Genomic DNA, 17,467 nt, shown 5'->3' on the forward strand with positions numbered 1-17,467 from the left:
TATGTATACATCTTGGTGACCATGGCAGGCACACAGCAACGCCATATGCTGTAGGACTCACGTACTGTTCAGGTGTTGGCCACATGTTCCACTGGCTGTTGGGTTTACAGTGTTTGGGGCTGCCTATGTTGGAGTCACACAAGGCCACCCATACATTACACTTTACAGGTGGTCATGTTTGTGTGCCGTCCATTTCACTGTGTGTGCAGGTGGGGAGGTGTCAGTCCATGGGGCCTACGCTGTCAGAGTATGTGCTATATGTTCCCTCTTTGCCAAGGCATAGGCATATTGGGTACGCCTCAGTCTGCCTACTGGGGCTGGCACAGTGTATTCCTGGTCCAGAACCCTCTGTGCCTGGACTGGCCTTGGCAATTGTGGTGGGCTTTGTGGCCCTTCACCATTATGTCCCTGCAGCAGCTGCTTCCGCAGGATCATATTATGTAGCATGGCACATACTATGAATATGTGGGCACATGTGCCTGGAGAGTACTGCAAGGCTCCACCAGATGTATCCAAGCACCAGAACCGTGATTTCAGCATCCCGAACACATGCTCTGTGATTATTCTGGTTTGTGCGTGTGCCTCATTATGGCGTTCTTGCATGTGTGTGTGTGCATTTCTGATGGGAGTCATCATCCACGGCTCCAGTGCATAGCCAGCATCCCCCACGAGATGGCCATGTGGGATGTCCCCCCTGACAAATACCTGATACAGCTGTGAGGCATGCCAGATATGGGAGTCGTGGTAACTTCCAGGGCTGCCAGCACACACATCCATGATAATGCCCTGGGCATTGCACACGACCTGGCAATTGATGGAGTTGAATCCCTTGCGGTTTATGTAGTGTCTACCCTGCTCGCCAGGTGGTGACTTGATTTGTATGTGCGTATAGTCTATCACACCCAGTACCTCCGGGTATTGTGCCACACGGTGGAAGTGGTGCATATTGCTAGCCAACTCCTCCTGAGATCTGGGGAAGTATATATGCTTATTGGCATGTGGTAACATGGCATCCAGGAACTGGTGTAGTACCCTGGATGCTGATGCCTGTGAGATGCCCATTATATCTCCAGTTGGCCTTTGAAAGGTACCTGTGGCCAGTATTCGCAAGATTACACATACCTTTGTGTCCATTGTGATGGGTTCCCCTCTGTTGTTTCTTGTTCTCAGGCGTGGCCGGCACAGCTCCACTATTTGCTGTAACATGTCCCTGTCCACCCTGTAACGCTCTACTATCTCCTGGTCATGTAGCCCCTGGTAGGTTACCCTTGGTCTGAACACTCTCCTTCTCCTCCGAGGCCTGCGGTGGTTGTCTGCATCCTCCTCCACAACACCATCTGTCTCTAACACATGCTGATGGATCACAGCTACAGCAGCATCCAACATGTACATTTTAAAAGTTCCCCGTGTGTTTACAACTATGGTGCGGCATTTGGGAATACACGGCTGTGTGTTGTGTGCATTCACACTTTATACTATTGTGCTGTGCACACCGATGATGTCATAGGGTGTGTTTGTACGGCTGTATCTAAGGGTTATCTTCCGCGTTTTACCGATGGAACTACAACGGTGTTGCCTTTCGTGTTGCATTACTCTTGCCTGCCATGGATTACCTTTCGACCTTCCCTTACTATTTCTGCACGTTGCACCTACCATTTTCTGGCATGCATCCTGCAGAGCACTGTCATTTCTACTTTCATGAACATGGCATATCATGCGTTTTGTGTGCTACTGCCGTTGTGCTGCCTGTCTGCTTTGCTCTGCTGTGACAGGTCTTCTATCTTTGCAATCTGCTACCTCCCGTACTTTCTTTGCATTCATATGCCTCCCCTATCCCGTTTTGCAGGTTTCTGCATGCAGAGTTGTCAGCTGCCGCCGATTGGCCTTCGTGGGTTGATTAGTGTTGATTGCTCATTAGTACTCCAATTACACTTCTTCCACATTTCCTTATATTCTTCACATCACCTTCCTGTTTCCGATATTGTTTGCGGGGCATGCGTCACATGACTAGGTTCCAGGAACATTGTCATCCTCGTACACATGCACTTTTGCGCGCATTGTGTGCTCTCAGCTAAACTATTACCCCACACCCCAGTCCTGCAGCTTTGATTTGCGATGTACAGCCCAGGTTTGCTGTGCTCCAATGTGCTTACTGCTACAGTGGCACACCCCTCTGCAGATGTCATGTATTCCCTCTGAGCCACTCCTCGGTGTATTACTGCTGCGCCGTTTGGTACAACCTTACTTCGGCGGGGAATTTGCGATTCAGTATTATCTGCCTCATTTGCATGGCATTGACTACTAATTCATAGTTACCACGCCGAAGACTGCCGCGAGTCCTTGGCAACCCTTGCACCGTGGTTGTGGCGTTCCATGCATACCATGGTGTATTATGCTGTGGACCTGATGTCTATTACGATGCTGTTTTATAACATTGTTATATTATTTCATTATGTTGCACCTTCTGCACACATGTCCTGCGGTTCTGATGTGAGTTACTGTGGACATGGCATTTAAGTTGTTATTTACATGTTGTGCATGTTTTCTTTTGCCATTGTCTGTGTATTTCGCCATTGGCATATGTTAACAGTGTGATACCTGGGTCTGACACTCTTCCATTACTCCGATGTTATGTTTGGGAAAATGTAAACCGTTTTTTTTTGGTTTACATTGCCGTGGGCTTATGCTACGTCTGCACCACTTTGTGAATCACTATATGCCTTCATTTGCATGGTGACACACCGCACATGGGGTGTTTAGCATACCTACGCCAGGGGCTGCGCAGATCTGGCGCACGCCGGTAGTGCACGTGGAATTGGATCGTACCTGAATCGCTCGGCGGCCATATTTGGCGTTGTAACACCTACGCTATGCGTGCGCCTGGTGCAAGGTTCATGAATCCCGGGGAATGTCTTTATTTGCTGTGGTTTCCTGACCAGGTGCAAGATCAAAGATATGTTAAAATGTGAGTTTCTGTTAGCCTGGGAACCAGAGAAGAATAATGCAATCTAAAATGAGTCAGCATTGACGTATTATCAATTTAAAAGAGAGTCTCAGAGAGAGAGAGAGCATTTTGGGATTTTGTCTAAAGCTGACAATAACACCACATTGAAAAGAAAACTTTGCTATAGACCTTTTAACAAACAAGTCAAAGCAGAGATGAGGGACAGTACCTTTCCCTGTAGGTGCTGCAAAGCTTGTAATTTTATGTGAGGTAACAACTTGTTTATACATCCTGTTACAGCCAAGATGTATGAGTTTCATCTTTATGCCAATTGTAGAACTGAGAATTTAGTATATTTGGCTACATGTGTAGATTGTTCATCTTTCTACATAGGTAAAACAAATCAAAAACTTAAAGAGCGGGTGCTTCAGCATTTCGGTGATATAAGGAATAAAATGATCTCGAATGCTCTTTATAAACATGTTAAGGATAATAAAGGACATTTCTTCAGGTTCACAGTAGTAGAAATCATTAGCAATGGCCTTAGATGGGGTGATTTATGTAATAAAACTGAATGTAGGGAGACAGATTGGATAGCCGCTCTACAGGCACACAGGGGACCAGGCTTAAACTATACAATACCATTGTAGCCTGCCTTAAAGGCAAGGCCATTGCATTATTAATGGGAGGGTTTCTGATTGGTTGAATTTTTTTTAAATGACTGAATTGTTGATTCATTGTTATGTTAGGATTTGAAGAAGCAATATTGTGAAAACGCTTATCCTGTTGTCATCCTGTTGTCATAATAAACAAGAGTTTTGCTTTTATATTGAGTTTTAGATTTGTGTGCCTGGAACCTTGCTGGACTCACTAAGTTACTTTGAATTTGCAATAACTCACCAGTACTCTGAGTACTCTGCTTTTGCTCTATATGTAAGTTTATTTAGAGCTGTGATTGCTCTAAGGAAAATATAGAAAATGGTAAGTTTAGCCTATCTGTTTTCAATATTTATGTCAAAACTATTCTGCAGTATTATGTTAAGCATTTTCTTGTGATGTCTGACCTCCTGACTAGCACTGTATAGTAAGAAGTATTGTCTTGTGTTTTTATTATTTACTATTAAATATTTTTATACCATTCAACTGTGGCTGTTTGGTGTAGAGACCATTTAAGCTCTAGAGTACATTGCATGTGTATAGTGATACTGTAGAAACCACTCCAATAAGCCTTAAAAGCACTGCTCATACTAACTGGATAATAATATTGCACAGTAATAATTGGACACCCTTTGGTAAGGGCCTTATTAGTAGCTAATAAATAGGGGTTCTGGTGGCAGGTGATTACTATCTTATAACCTGGACAGAAGGGGCACAGCTAGTGAACCTGTGCCAGCCTTCCCCAGGTGTGTCTGTGTGGTTGTATATAAATCATATCTCAAAGTGTGTGTGTGTCAGCTACATGGGCAGGGTCACGAAGCACTGGTTGGACAGAGGGAGTACTGGGAGGACTAGGCTTGGAACCCTGGCTAAGGACTCCACTCTATAACTGTGCCAGTGGTGAGTCTTATTGGGGATCTGGAGTGAAAGGGAGAGACCAGCCCCAGACTGAGTATGATATCTGTGTGCTCTTAAGGATATTGTACTTTACTGTGTGTGTATTTGTTATCCTTCCTAATGTGGATGCCCCTCACTGGTGTTAGTGGTGAGGATTGAGGCTCCTTGATTACTGGGCCAGTGCACAGGTGTCACATATTAATTGGTTGGCTGTGGTGGGATATCCACACCACATATTATTAATTGGTTGGCAATTGGCTTGTAGTGGTGTGGAAAGTGAATTCCTGTAGCTTCTGTACAGTGATCACTGAAGGTGTTTTTGTACTCTAAATCAGCCACACAGTTAATATTCAGACTTCAGATCACAATTGTTTTATTTCTTTTGTTAACTTAGTTAATCAGGGAGACCAGGCAAGCATGTCAGCAGAGGAGTATGGCAAGCTGTCAGGGAGCCAGTTGGGTAAGATGTGCCAGGCTAAGGGACTCATGCATGAAAGCGTAACTAAGGCAGACATTATTGTAGATTTGGTCACAACTGCATCAGAGACTTGCCATGGAGATGTACAACACTCAGAGAATGGACAGTTCAACCTTTCTGCAGAGGACTTAAAAATGCATTTGGAACTAAAGAGACTTGAGTTGGAGGCCAGGCATTTGGAAACAGAATCAGCAGAGAGAATGAGACGTCTCCAGCCTGAGGAGAATGAGAAACTGCTATGCCTGGAAGCTGAGGAAAAGGAGAGGCAGCACGAAAAGGAAATGCTGACTTTTCACCACAGTCATGGAGGTAATGGGGAAGGGAGTAACCAGAGCCCAGAAGCAAAAAAAGGTCAGCAAATTTCTTCCTCAGTTTACAGAGGGGGATCATTTTGATAGTTTCCTGCACATGTTTGATAGGGTATGTAAACAGTACAATGTTGATGAAAGGCTCTGTGTACGGTTTCTGACCGCCTTACTCCATGATAAAGATGTAACTATTTTGTCCACAATGTATGACCATGATTTCTTAATTATACTGCAGTTAAGAATTGTCTGTTAGAATTTTTTAAGCTAACACCTGAAGCTTATAAGAAAAAGTTTTGTGAGCATAGACGCAAGGCAGATGAAAGTGTGTGTGAACATGTTGCTGAATTGAGCACTTATTTTCATAGGTAGGTAAGTGGATGTTAGGTCACCACTTTTGAAGGGCTGGCAGACATTTGGTGAAGGAACAAGCCCTTAGCACTTTTCCTGAGGACATGAGGATCTGGTTAGCTGATAGACAATGTGCTACTTTAGATGAGTTGGGGAAGAAGGGAGACCTATATCTATCAAGCAGGCATTCCTGCATGGGAAAGGGATCCCCAGTACTGTTCATGGGTTTTAAGGAACCCATGGTGCACAGCTCAGACTGCCCCAACAGAATCTGCCAGTAGTAGGGGAAGCCGCTAGTCCAGGTACACATCCAGGACCTAGGGTGAAAAGTTTTGAATGCAACCAGTGGGTCCATATGGCATATACATGTCCACGGAGGCAAGGTGAGGAATAATAGGTGAGGGAGCCAGTAAGTGGGAAAGACAAAATGCCAACAGTAGGTTGTCTTGAGGCAACAAGGGTACTGAACTACCATCCTGCAGATGTCCTGATAGGGAAGGATTTGGATGAGGCAGTACCATGTGCTTATGCAGTTACACACCGTCAGGCTAGGAGACAAGGAAGTGGGTTTGCTAGCCTTGGGGAGACCCAGACAGACAGCATACATGCAGCCAGGACTAGTGAGGTGGTTACTTCAGGGAGGGAGCTACTCTCTAGCAGTGAGACTGAAGGTGAGGTACAGCTGCTTGTGGTTACTGATGTTCCCTTGGACAGAGTGACTTTAAAGATAGAGGTGAGTAGTAGTACCCAGACTGACAGTGAGGCACTGCTGTCACAGGATGCCAGACTTCCTGTGGAAAGGGAGCTGGGAAGGGTTACAAAGAGAGAGTTGAGATAGGCTCAGCTCTCAGACCCTACATTACAAAGCCTGAGGCACATAGCTAGTAAGGCATCTGATTCTCAAGGGAAGGGGGAATTTGTATATTGGGACAAAGGGTTACTGTATTGAGAGTGGACCCCTGAGGGAGGGCTAGAAGGTGAGAGGATACAGCAGTTGGTAGTGCCTAGATCCTACCATCTGCACTTCTAGCCATATCCCATGATATTCCCTTTGCAAGTCATATGGGCATAAAATAAACAAAGAGATGTATTATGCAGAACTTCTATTGGCCTGGAATTTTCAGAAATATAACAGGGTACTGCAAGTACTGTGAGTGGTGTCAAAATGTAGGCAAGGCAGGGGACAAGCCTTTGCCTGTGATTGAGGAGCCATTTCAGAGAGTAGCTATGGATATTGCAGGGCCTCTGAGTACCCCCAAGATCTACAGGTAAAAAGTATATCCTAGTGGTAGTAGATTATGCTACAAGATACCCTGAGGCAGTGGCTTTGTCCACCACTGAGGCAGAAAAGGTGGCAAATGCTTTGTTAGATATTTTTAGCAGGGTAGGTTTCCCAAAAGAAATACTGACTGACAGCGGTGCCAGTTTCAAGTCAGACCTGCTGTCTTGTCTGTGGAAGTACTGTGGGGTGAAGCAAGATCACCCCCTACCATCCCCAGACTAATGGTCTTGTTGAGAGGTTAAACTCTACAATCAAGTCCATACTACTGGCATTTGCAGACCAGTTTAAGAGGGAGTGGGACAAATATTTTCCCCATCTGTTGTTTCTTGCAGAGAGGTTACCCAGAAATCCACAGGTTTTTCACCCTTTTTGTTGCTGTATGGGCATAGGGTGAGGGGACCTCTAGATTTAATTCGTAATGAGTGGGAAGGTGAGTGTGAATCTCACAAGGAGTCTGTTGTGGCATATGTCCTAAACCTCAGGACAAGGCTCAGGGAACTCATGGGCTTGGCCAAGGAGGACCTGGCAGAAGCTCAACAACAGAAAAAGGTATGGTATGACAGGGATGCTTAAGGTAGAGAGTATGCTGTAGGGCAGCAGGTAATGGCTCTTATTCCTGTCAGACACAACAAGCTGCAAGCAGCTTGGGAGGGATGCTACAAGGTGGTAAGAAAGGTAAGTGATGTTAACTACATGGTGGAACCGCTAGGCAGGAGGCAGGGGCACAAATTGTACCATGTTAACATCATGAAACCTTACCGTGATAGTAAAGGCCCTTGTGCTGAATATGTGGAGTGGATTGCAGGAGGAGTCTGGGGGAGACCTGGTGACTGATTACCTCAGTGAGGCTCGGACTGACACTTCAGTGGAAGGGGTAACAATGTCCCAGAAGTTATCTCCTACCCAGGTTGGAGAAATCTGAGCAGTGCTACACGGGTTTGGGGACATGTTCACTGGGAATCCAGGGTGCACCCACCTGGTGTAGCACCAAGTGGATACTGGAGCCCAAAGGCCTATTGAGTTCATAGGTACATAGGTTCATAGGTAGGTGCTAGGCTATTGGCCCTAGGGTCTATATAAAACTAGCCAAAAAGGTACCCTGGCTTTTGCCACCCAGGAAAATTATTTTCATGTGCCCCAAGCCCCTTATAGGGTGTCTGAGAGAATCAAGGAGACTATGAAGGAGGAGATACAGGAGATGTTGGAAAGGGGTAATTCAAGAGTCCAACTGTCCCTGTGCCTCCTCAGTGGTGCTGGTGCCAAAGCAGGATGGCAGCACCAGATTCTGTGTGGACTACAGGGAATTAAATAGTCACACAGAGTCAGATGGTTACCCCATGTCTAGGACAGATGAGGTCCTAGAGCAGCTGGGTGGGGCTAAGTATCTTACCACCATTGATTTTACCAAGAGTTACTGGCAAGTGCCCTTGACTCCCAGTGCTAGTGAAAGAGGTCAGCCTTTGTGACTCATTTTAGCTTGTATGAGTTCACAAAGATGCCCTCTGGGATGAAAACTGCCCCACCGACTTTCCTAAGGCTGGTAGATCATATGCTAGCAGGATCAGGAGGGTTTGCCCTTGCTTACCTAGATGATATTGCCATCTACAGCCATTTCTGGCAAGAGTACCTTCAACATGTCAGGGTGGTGCTGGGCAGACTACAGAGGGAAGGGTTGACCATTAAGCCAAGCAAATGTCAGGTGGACATGGTAGAGGTCTACTACCTTTGACATAGAGTGGGAAATGGAAAGATCAGGCCATAACCTGCCAAAGTGGAAGCCATTCAGGCATGGCCTGCACCTATTACCAAAAAGCAGGTGAGAGCATTCTTAGGGACAGCAGTGTACTACAGAAAGTTTGTCCCCAGTTATAGTACCATAGCTGCTCCCCTTACAGATTTGACAAGTAAAGACAGGCCAGATAAGGTAGTGTGAGCAGGCATTCCAGAAGCTTAAAGAATCTTTGGGAGGACCCCCTGTGTTACCCGGTCCAGATTACAGCAAATAATTTGTTGTGCATGTGGATGCTTCAAACCATGTGGTGGGGACTGTACTTAACCAGATTTCTTCAGAAGGAGAAGAGCACCCAGTGGTTTATCTCAGTCATAGGCTTAAACCCAGAGAGGAATGCTATGCAGCTGTAGAAAAGAAATGTCTAGCCATAGTGTGGACACTGCAGAAATCTCAGCCTTATCTGTATGGAAGAAAATTCATTGTAGTTACAGATCACAATCCCCTAACATGGTTACACCAAGCCAGCCAGCAAAATGCCAAGTTGTTAACATGGAGCCTAGGGTAGCAAGCATATGATATGTCAGTGCAGCACCACAGTGGGGTTAGCAATGCCAAAGCAGATAGGGTCTCAAGACAGGGAATGGGGTAAGGTATACTCAGATAGACCTAACCCTCTCAAGCAATGTTTCTCAAGGGCCACTTGAAAAACTAGCTTGAGTTCTCCAGGCAGGAAGATATGTGAAGATATGTGAAGGCTGCCAGCCTGCTAGATAGAAATTTGTAGATAATTCTATGTCATTTGTAAATATTAATATAAGCCACAGACTTGTTCTCTTAAATGTAAGAAAATTGTGTTAAATGTTGAATGTCAAAAATGTAACAACAGTGCACTCTGCTGGAAGAAAGCTGATAAGTCAATTATTGTATGGCTGTTTGATCTCAAACTCAGAGCCGTGATGTCTGGACCACCAAATTATTTCTATTGTTTTGAGACCATAGTTATTTACTAGATTTTACATATATAGTGGGCCAGATTCAGGAATGCTTACACGGAGTTTAAGAGTAGTGTAAGCCTCCGTGTAAGCCTCCCGATTCAGGAACAGCCCAAACCTCCGTGTAAGAGACAGCTAACACGTCTATTACATGGACTGGGTGTGGAAATGCTCAATACCTCATTTGCAGCTCAAAGATATGCAAATGAGGTATTTGAGCGATCCACAAAGATGAAACCAGTCCGTGTAACGGACGTGTTAGCTGCAGAAATGTACTCAGCTGACAACTGAGTACATTTCTGCAAAATCAAAAACGGAGCTATGTCAGCTCCAAATAAAGGGTGCATATGTATCATTAAGCATGCCAATGGCCAAATATGTGGCCATTGACATGAAAAAGTGTTGCAAAAATATGTTATATAACTTTTTTTTCATTGGGATTATGATGTGTAACTGCAGCGCACACCAGCATAAGCGGTGCGCTACCTAAAACTGAAAACCGAAGCTTATAAGCCCACAATTGTGGGATTTATATATTACATGGAATGTCAATGGAGGGACTTGCAGACCAAAAACAATATGGCCTCCGTTTAGTGGTTGTCAAGGGGGGGAAGCTCCGTGTAAGACATGTAACTAAGCATTACTAGGCAATCCTATGTAAATGAGGGTTACAATACTGAATCACACTGCCACATAGGTAATGAGCACTTTCTGAGTAGTGTAAGAGTTAGAGAAGGGGGAGGAACAGAGTAAGAGGTAGGTGACATCATGGGGGGGGGAAGGATAGAAACAAATGTACCAGATTGGAGGGTAATGTAAGGTAACAGATGACAGACAGACATCAGGGAGGGAGGTGTGTCTCAGCAGAACACTAGGAAAGTCAAGAAATTGAGGGTATACGTTATCCCTACACTCAAAGTTTCTTGATATACGTGCATCTTGGCGTGTCTTGGCGCATGTAAGGCAGGTTCAACATGTGGGGCGTGTTGCAAACCGTTTACAACGGTTTGCGGGCGTGCGTGTGTAAGGCAGTGTCTTGGCGTTTTAACATGAATCAGCTAAGTTCACACCGTGTAAGGATGTCTTGGCGTGTAACACCGTGTAAGGATGTGTGCGTTTAAGTAACTGTGGCGTGTTAAGCTGGTGTGCACATTGCTCCCCTGAGGAAACAGAGAGGAAACAGGAAACAACCAAAATACAGGGAAACTACCAGAGGATACTGCTGGAGTTAATTGGTGGAAACAATTAGAAGCAGGCAATTACACAGGCAGACTAGAAGCCCAATCCAGCACTTAAAACACTGCAAACAGCAGTGCAGGCTGTTTCTCACAAGAGATACTGCCAGAAACTAAGCTATCAGAATTGAACACTGATAAAAGCTGAACTCAGAGCAGAAATGCTAGGGGCTGCCATAGCTGTTATAATCAGGCATAGGCGAATTGCTGAGGGTGGTGACAATGCAGATGCTGACAGACAACCCAGAGTGAGGAGAAGGAGAAGAGTATACAGGCCCAGGGTCACCTACCATAGGTTACATGAGCTGGAGATAGTAGAGCGCTACAGAGTGGACAGAGACCTTCTGCAGCAGATTGTTGAGCTGTGCAGGCCACATCTCACACACAGAACCAACAGAGGGGAACCCATCCCAGTGGAAACCATGGTATGTGTTGGCCTAAGAATACTAACAGCAGGTACCTTCCAGAGACCAACTGGTGATATGATGGGGATATCACAGGCATCAGCCTCCAGGGTACTGCACCAGTTCCAGGATACCATGTCAGCACATGTCAGTGATCATATATATGTCCCTAATGACCGTGAGGTTGTGGCCAGCAATATGCGTCTCTTCCAGCAAATAGCGGGATACCCTGAGGTGCTGGGTGCAATAGACTGCACGCACATACACATCAAAGCACCAGCTGGTGAGCGGGGTAGAGCCTACATTAACCGCAAGGGATACCCCTCCATCAACTGCCAGGTCGTGTGTGATGCCCAGGGCATAATAATGAATGTGTGTGTTGGCTGCCCTGGGAGCTACCACGATTCCCACATCTGGCATCTGACGCAGCTGTACCAATCATTTGCCAGTGGGGACTTCCCACACGGACACCTAGTGGGGAGTGCAGGTTATGCACTTGAGCCGTGGCTGATGACACCCATCAGAAATGCACACACACCTGAACAGGAACGCCATAATGAGGCACACGCACAAACACGTAATGTCATAGAGAGTGTGTTTAGGCTGCTCAAGTCACGGTTCCGGTGTCTGGACACATCTGGTGGAACCTTGCAGTACACACCAACTACATGTACCCAAATGATCATGATATGTGCTATGCTACATAATATGATCCTCAAGGAAACAGCTGCAGCAGGACCAGCACAGGGCTGGGCCAAACATCCCCCCACCATTGCCAAGGCCACCACAGGCAGAGGGTGACTCGGAGGAGGAACAACCTGACCTTGTCCCAGTAGGCAGAAGGAGGTGCCCAGTATGCCCTGGCCTTGGCAAAGAGGCAATGCATAGCACATACACTTGGTCAGTAGGAACACTTGGACTGATACCCGCTCTGACTCACTCATATAGTAACAGGGATGCCTAACATGACACAACCTGCTTCCAAACATGTACAGGGAGTGTAGTATGTGCATCCGACAGAGGCAGCCCTGCAGCACCACCTGAGGCATGAATGCCATGTGTTAAGTAATGTAATACCATGTACCATATGCACACCTGAGGACCCGACTAACATCCACCCTCACCAATCATAAACCACAAAAACACAAACCTACCTCATAGGTACCACAAGGGATAGCAACCTAAATGTAATGCTACCCAATGCCAGAAGTATAAATGCGTGCAGTGTAAATGCACACAGTATAGAGAATGTAGATATCAGTGCTGTAATAGAAAACAGGGTCAAAGCCCACATCAGCACCCTGACACTACCAGGTCACACCTCATACAGTGATGTACATGTGCAAAAACATGGAACAAGCTAGAAAATGAGGGTGACTAGCAATAAATGGCATGGATAACCACACACCCATGTTGGCATCACAACAAGAAGCAACATGGATTAGCCATGGTCAAATACCAATGGCTAAAACTGACTACTACTATATAGCTTGCTGCAGACCACTGTCCTAATAGCAGGAACTGCCCCAGGCCTATGTTCATAGGTTCATACTAGGCTATCTGCCCTAGGGCATTTATAAGCCTAGCCCAGAGTTCCATGGCTTCTGCCACCCCTTCAGTTTGATGCATAATATGCCCATTATTTTGCTGTGCCTCTGTCAAGCAGTGACACTGAGGTTATCCCTGGGGTATACCTGCAATCTCCCATCCATTGCTCAAGATCTCACTTGAACAAAGCCAGTGAGGTGCTCAGCCTCACATGTACCAGGATGTTGTTCCACAGCATAGGGACTCTCTGGGTGATGAATCTGTCCCTACAGCATGTCCTATTAATATCCGTGTTGAGGTTTAAGTCACCTGCCCTTGTAGTTCTGATGGATGTAGAGGTTTCGAGGTGAAGCATGTTCATCAATTCTGGGTTGGACATGGCCTTGTATGTCAGGCACAGGTCACCTCTGAGCAGACGATAAGCAACTGAATAAAGCTGGATTTCCTGCAGTCGGGCAGCATAAGACATATGTTTGAGACCCTTTATCCTCCTGGTGAGGAATTCGTGGGCCTATCCAATTGCTGCAGGTGTTGGGTCAGATACATTCTGAATGGGGCACTGTACTCAATCATTGGTCTGATGAGTGATGAGTACAGGGGAACAATGACCTCACTTGATCTAGATGTGAATCCCTGCATGATGAGGTGGGCAATGTAGAAGGTCTTCCTAACTACTCTGGCAACGTGAGTGTCAAACGAAAGATTACTGTCAACCTGGGTGCCCAGGTCCCTGATAACCTCTTCTGTGCTTAGAGGATTGCCACCTAGATGGGAACTAGAGGTAACCTTGTTGTTCCTGAAGGGTATAACTAAGCATTGTTTAGCGTTTAACGTAAGGCCATGGCTCTGGCACCAGTTATCCGTGTCTATGAGACCCTTCTGAAGGATGTCTGTGTCAGATGGGTGTCCAACTATGGTTCTCAGTTTGCAGTCATCTTCAAACTTTGTCAGCCATAATCCTCCTGTGTTTGCTTGTACTTCTGAAAAGTAGATGCTGAACAAAAGTGGGCCCAGGACTGAGCCCTGTGGGACACCACTTGTGAAAGTTTCGGAGTGTGACATGGCACCAGCAACTTTGACCCTGTGTGTTCTGTCACTTAGCCAGTTTGCAACCCATCTTGTGATGTATGGGTTCACATTTAAGCTGGTGATTTTTTCAATGATACCCGAGTGGGGTATTGTGTCGAAAGCCTTTGCCAGGTCAAGGTAGGCTGTGTGGACTGCCTTGCCCTTGTCAATGGCCTTGGTGACTGTCTTGAAAGAGTCAACCAAGTTTAAAAGGCATGATCTGCCCTTGACAAAGCCACACTTGGTTGGATCCAATGTCTGCAAGTCCCCTATGTCTTCATTTATGATTTCCATTATGATAATCTCCATAGCTTAGCAGACCAGGCTTGTCAAGCTGATGGGATGGTAGTTTCCGGGGTTGGTGGAGGCACCTCCTTTGTGAAGTGGGTCCACCATTGCTGTATGCCACTCCTTGGGCACATATCCTGAGGTGAGGCTAAGATGAAACAGCTGACCTAACTGCGGGTTTAATTCCTCATGGAGTTCATGGAGCACACAACCGGGGACACCATCTGGTCCCATGGATGCAGTGTACTTCACCTTGGATAGAGCAGTTCTCATCCGAGCATTTGAGATGTTTGGGGGGGCTACAATCCTCTGGTATAGATATCCCTCCAGTTGGGGGGGAGAAATCTGCACTGAACCTGTCAGCCAGTATGTTGGCAATGTCTGTAGGTTCAGTGATATTCACATCATTTCGAACTAATTCTGAGCATATCTGGGAGTTTCCTCCCAGGTGTCTAACATAGGTAAATAAGGCCTCATGAATGTCCCTTGAGTCCTTAGCGGGTTTACTCTCAAAATTCACCTTGGATGATGTTATGGGGGAACTCAGTGTTTTCCTCATAATGAGCAGGGGTGTCTTCTATTCTACGGATTTTGCTCTATCTTGTAGTAGCTCCTTCCTTTTGTTGTAGAGCTTGTTTATGGCTGGGGTCCACCAGACTGGACGCTTGCCTGTGGTACAAAGAGTCTTTGTTTTGTTTGGGATTGCCTGATCCATGCAGTCCTGGAGGTGCTGGTAGAAGGCATTTGTAAGTGATACAGCGGCTTGGGTAATGGTGTCCGCTGGCTTGGTGGCCCTGAAAGAGACCACACCAGTCTTTAGAAGTGTGAAGTCGGCTTTTGAGAAGTTCCTCACTGTTGTCTTTTCTATCTGGGGTGGGGGTGGGATGTGGACTTCCACTGAGATTAGTTCATGATCTGATCTCACCAATGATGGGTATACTTCTGGTGTTGAACATTGTGACCCCATGTTCGTGATGATGACTTCCAGTATGTTGTCTCCTCTTGTGGGGATGGTGACTAGTTGTTCCATGGCATTTGAGTGTATGAACTCTAGGAACCTTTGGGCTAGAGTGTTGGGGCTTGAGTAGTGATCACTGTCTATATTTGGATAGTTGGAATCACCCAGTATGATGGTGTTTGGAGATACATTTATCCCCTCCAGTGTTTTCAGGAAAGCTGTGTGAGGTACCTGAGTTTGAGAGGGTGGCCTGTAACATGCTACAAACTGCAGAGCAGTCTTGCCTATGGTCAATTGCACCTGGATAGTCTCAGATGCATCGTGTGTTGCCACCAACCTTGAGGTGAGGGTGTCCTTGATGAATATGGACACCCACCCTCCTTTCTTGGTGTTGTCCAGATTTTTGGGCCAGAACGCATGATATGAGGTAACACCCGATAGTGCTGGGGTGCTGTCAGAAGCCGTGAACCAGGTTTCAGTCACAGCACAGACATCAATGTTCTCCATACTGAGAAGGGCGTCGAGTGTGTGCATCTTCAGGTTGAGACTTCTGGCATTGAGCAGCATTACCCTTAGTGTATTTCCTTTTCTGTGCTCTAGGGTGGTAGGTGTAGAATCTGATTCTTGCATAAAAAAGGCACAATGGGGGTGGCAAGAGCCTTATCCAAAATCCAGAAGCCCAGGGGTGACAGGTGCAAGCCGTCCCTTGCAAATCAGCGTGGCCTGTCCAGCATGTCATCCCAGGCAGACAGACATTGGACCCCCTTTGAATGACACCATAGTTTAAGCCAATTATTACAGCTGATCATCTTGTCTCTGTTTATGTGGCATCATACTTGGTGAAGGTAGGATACTGCTCAAGGTCAGGGTCATACCTGCCTGGCCTACATAATCAGAGATCCTCTATGTCTTTTCATGTAGTCCAGGGAGGTACATCTCAGGTCGTTCACACCAGCATGGATAATGACTGAGTCAGACTTGTACTTGCAGTTGAGTGACCTAAGTGCTTGCATTATGTGGTGGATTCCAGTGCCCGATAGGCAGCTTACTGTGACTTCCTCCGTACTCAATCTGGTGTGCGGGACGTCAGTGTGTCTGACTATGGAGTCACCTATGACAAGTGTGGCTGGCAATGTGTTTGGCCTTAAGGGCTGTGACTGTTTGGCACACTGACTCTGTGGTCTATGTGTTGCATGTGCTGTGCCCTGTGGAGGCAGTTGTGTGGGTGTCTGCTGTGGTGGCCTCCGCTGTTTTGGTAGAATTCTGATCAGAGCCTCCGAGTATGTTGTTCTGTGTCTATGTGTATGATTTGAAGTTGTGATAGTGCTATGTGAGACTGGGTTTGTGGTGTGTGTGGTTACCTTCACCTTCTCTCTGGTCTTGCTAGTCCTATGTTGAGAGAGCTCAGCCTCCACTTTGGCTATATAGTTGCATCTCTCACATGTATTTGTGTTTTATGGGAGAAGGAGAGGGTTGTCAGTGTACATGAGGCAATTGTAACATTGCCTCAATATTCCCAGGTTCACCAGCTGAGCAGGAGAGGACACTAGCAACTGATCCCTAGACATGCTAGAAGGAATAGACAATGTTGGAATACAGGGAGATATCAAGCCCCCCAAACCACATTATAGTGCTTGACTGACAATACCTACACATACACCATAGTTTCATAGTTTACTACTAGGCTATCTGCCCTAGTGCATGTATAAGCCTAGCCATAGTGATGTGGCTATTGCCACCCCTTATAGTGGTAATAAGTGTACAGAATAGATTCTGAATATTGTGCCTCTGACTTAGTAGTGACACATTATGACCCCCTTACATAATTGAATAACTTGACTGTGCCTCTGTCTAGTCTGTGCCTCTGTCTCACATGCGGTTGTCCAGATGTCTCTTGAAGAAAGTCAGTGAGGGACTCTGTCTAACATGAACTGGGATACGCTGCTAGAGTGTGAGATGCCTCTGAGTTATGACTCTGTCCCTCCAGCATGTCCTATACATGTATGTGCTGAGGTTCAAATCCATAGCTCTCATGGTTCTGGTGGATTTGGATTGCTTGCAGTGGAGCATGTCCACCAAATCCTGATTGGACATGGTCTTGTATGTCAGGCATAGGTCACCTGTAAGTATGCGGTATGACAATGAATAAAGCTGGATTTCCTTTATTCTGGAAGCATATGACATGTGTTGTAGACCCATGATCTTCATGGTAAGGTACTTTTGGGGTCTCTCCAGCTGTTGCAAGTGCTGGGTGAGGTACATACCAAATGGGGCTTTGTATTCAATCATGGGCCTGATAAGGGAGAAGTATAGTGGTCAAGATAGAAA

Source organism: Protopterus annectens, chromosome 5.part1, assembly GCF_019279795.1.
Source record: "Protopterus annectens isolate FY-2018-M chromosome 5.part1, PAN1.0, whole genome shotgun sequence".
Classification (NCBI taxonomy): Eukaryota; Metazoa; Chordata; order Ceratodontiformes; family Protopteridae; genus Protopterus; species Protopterus annectens.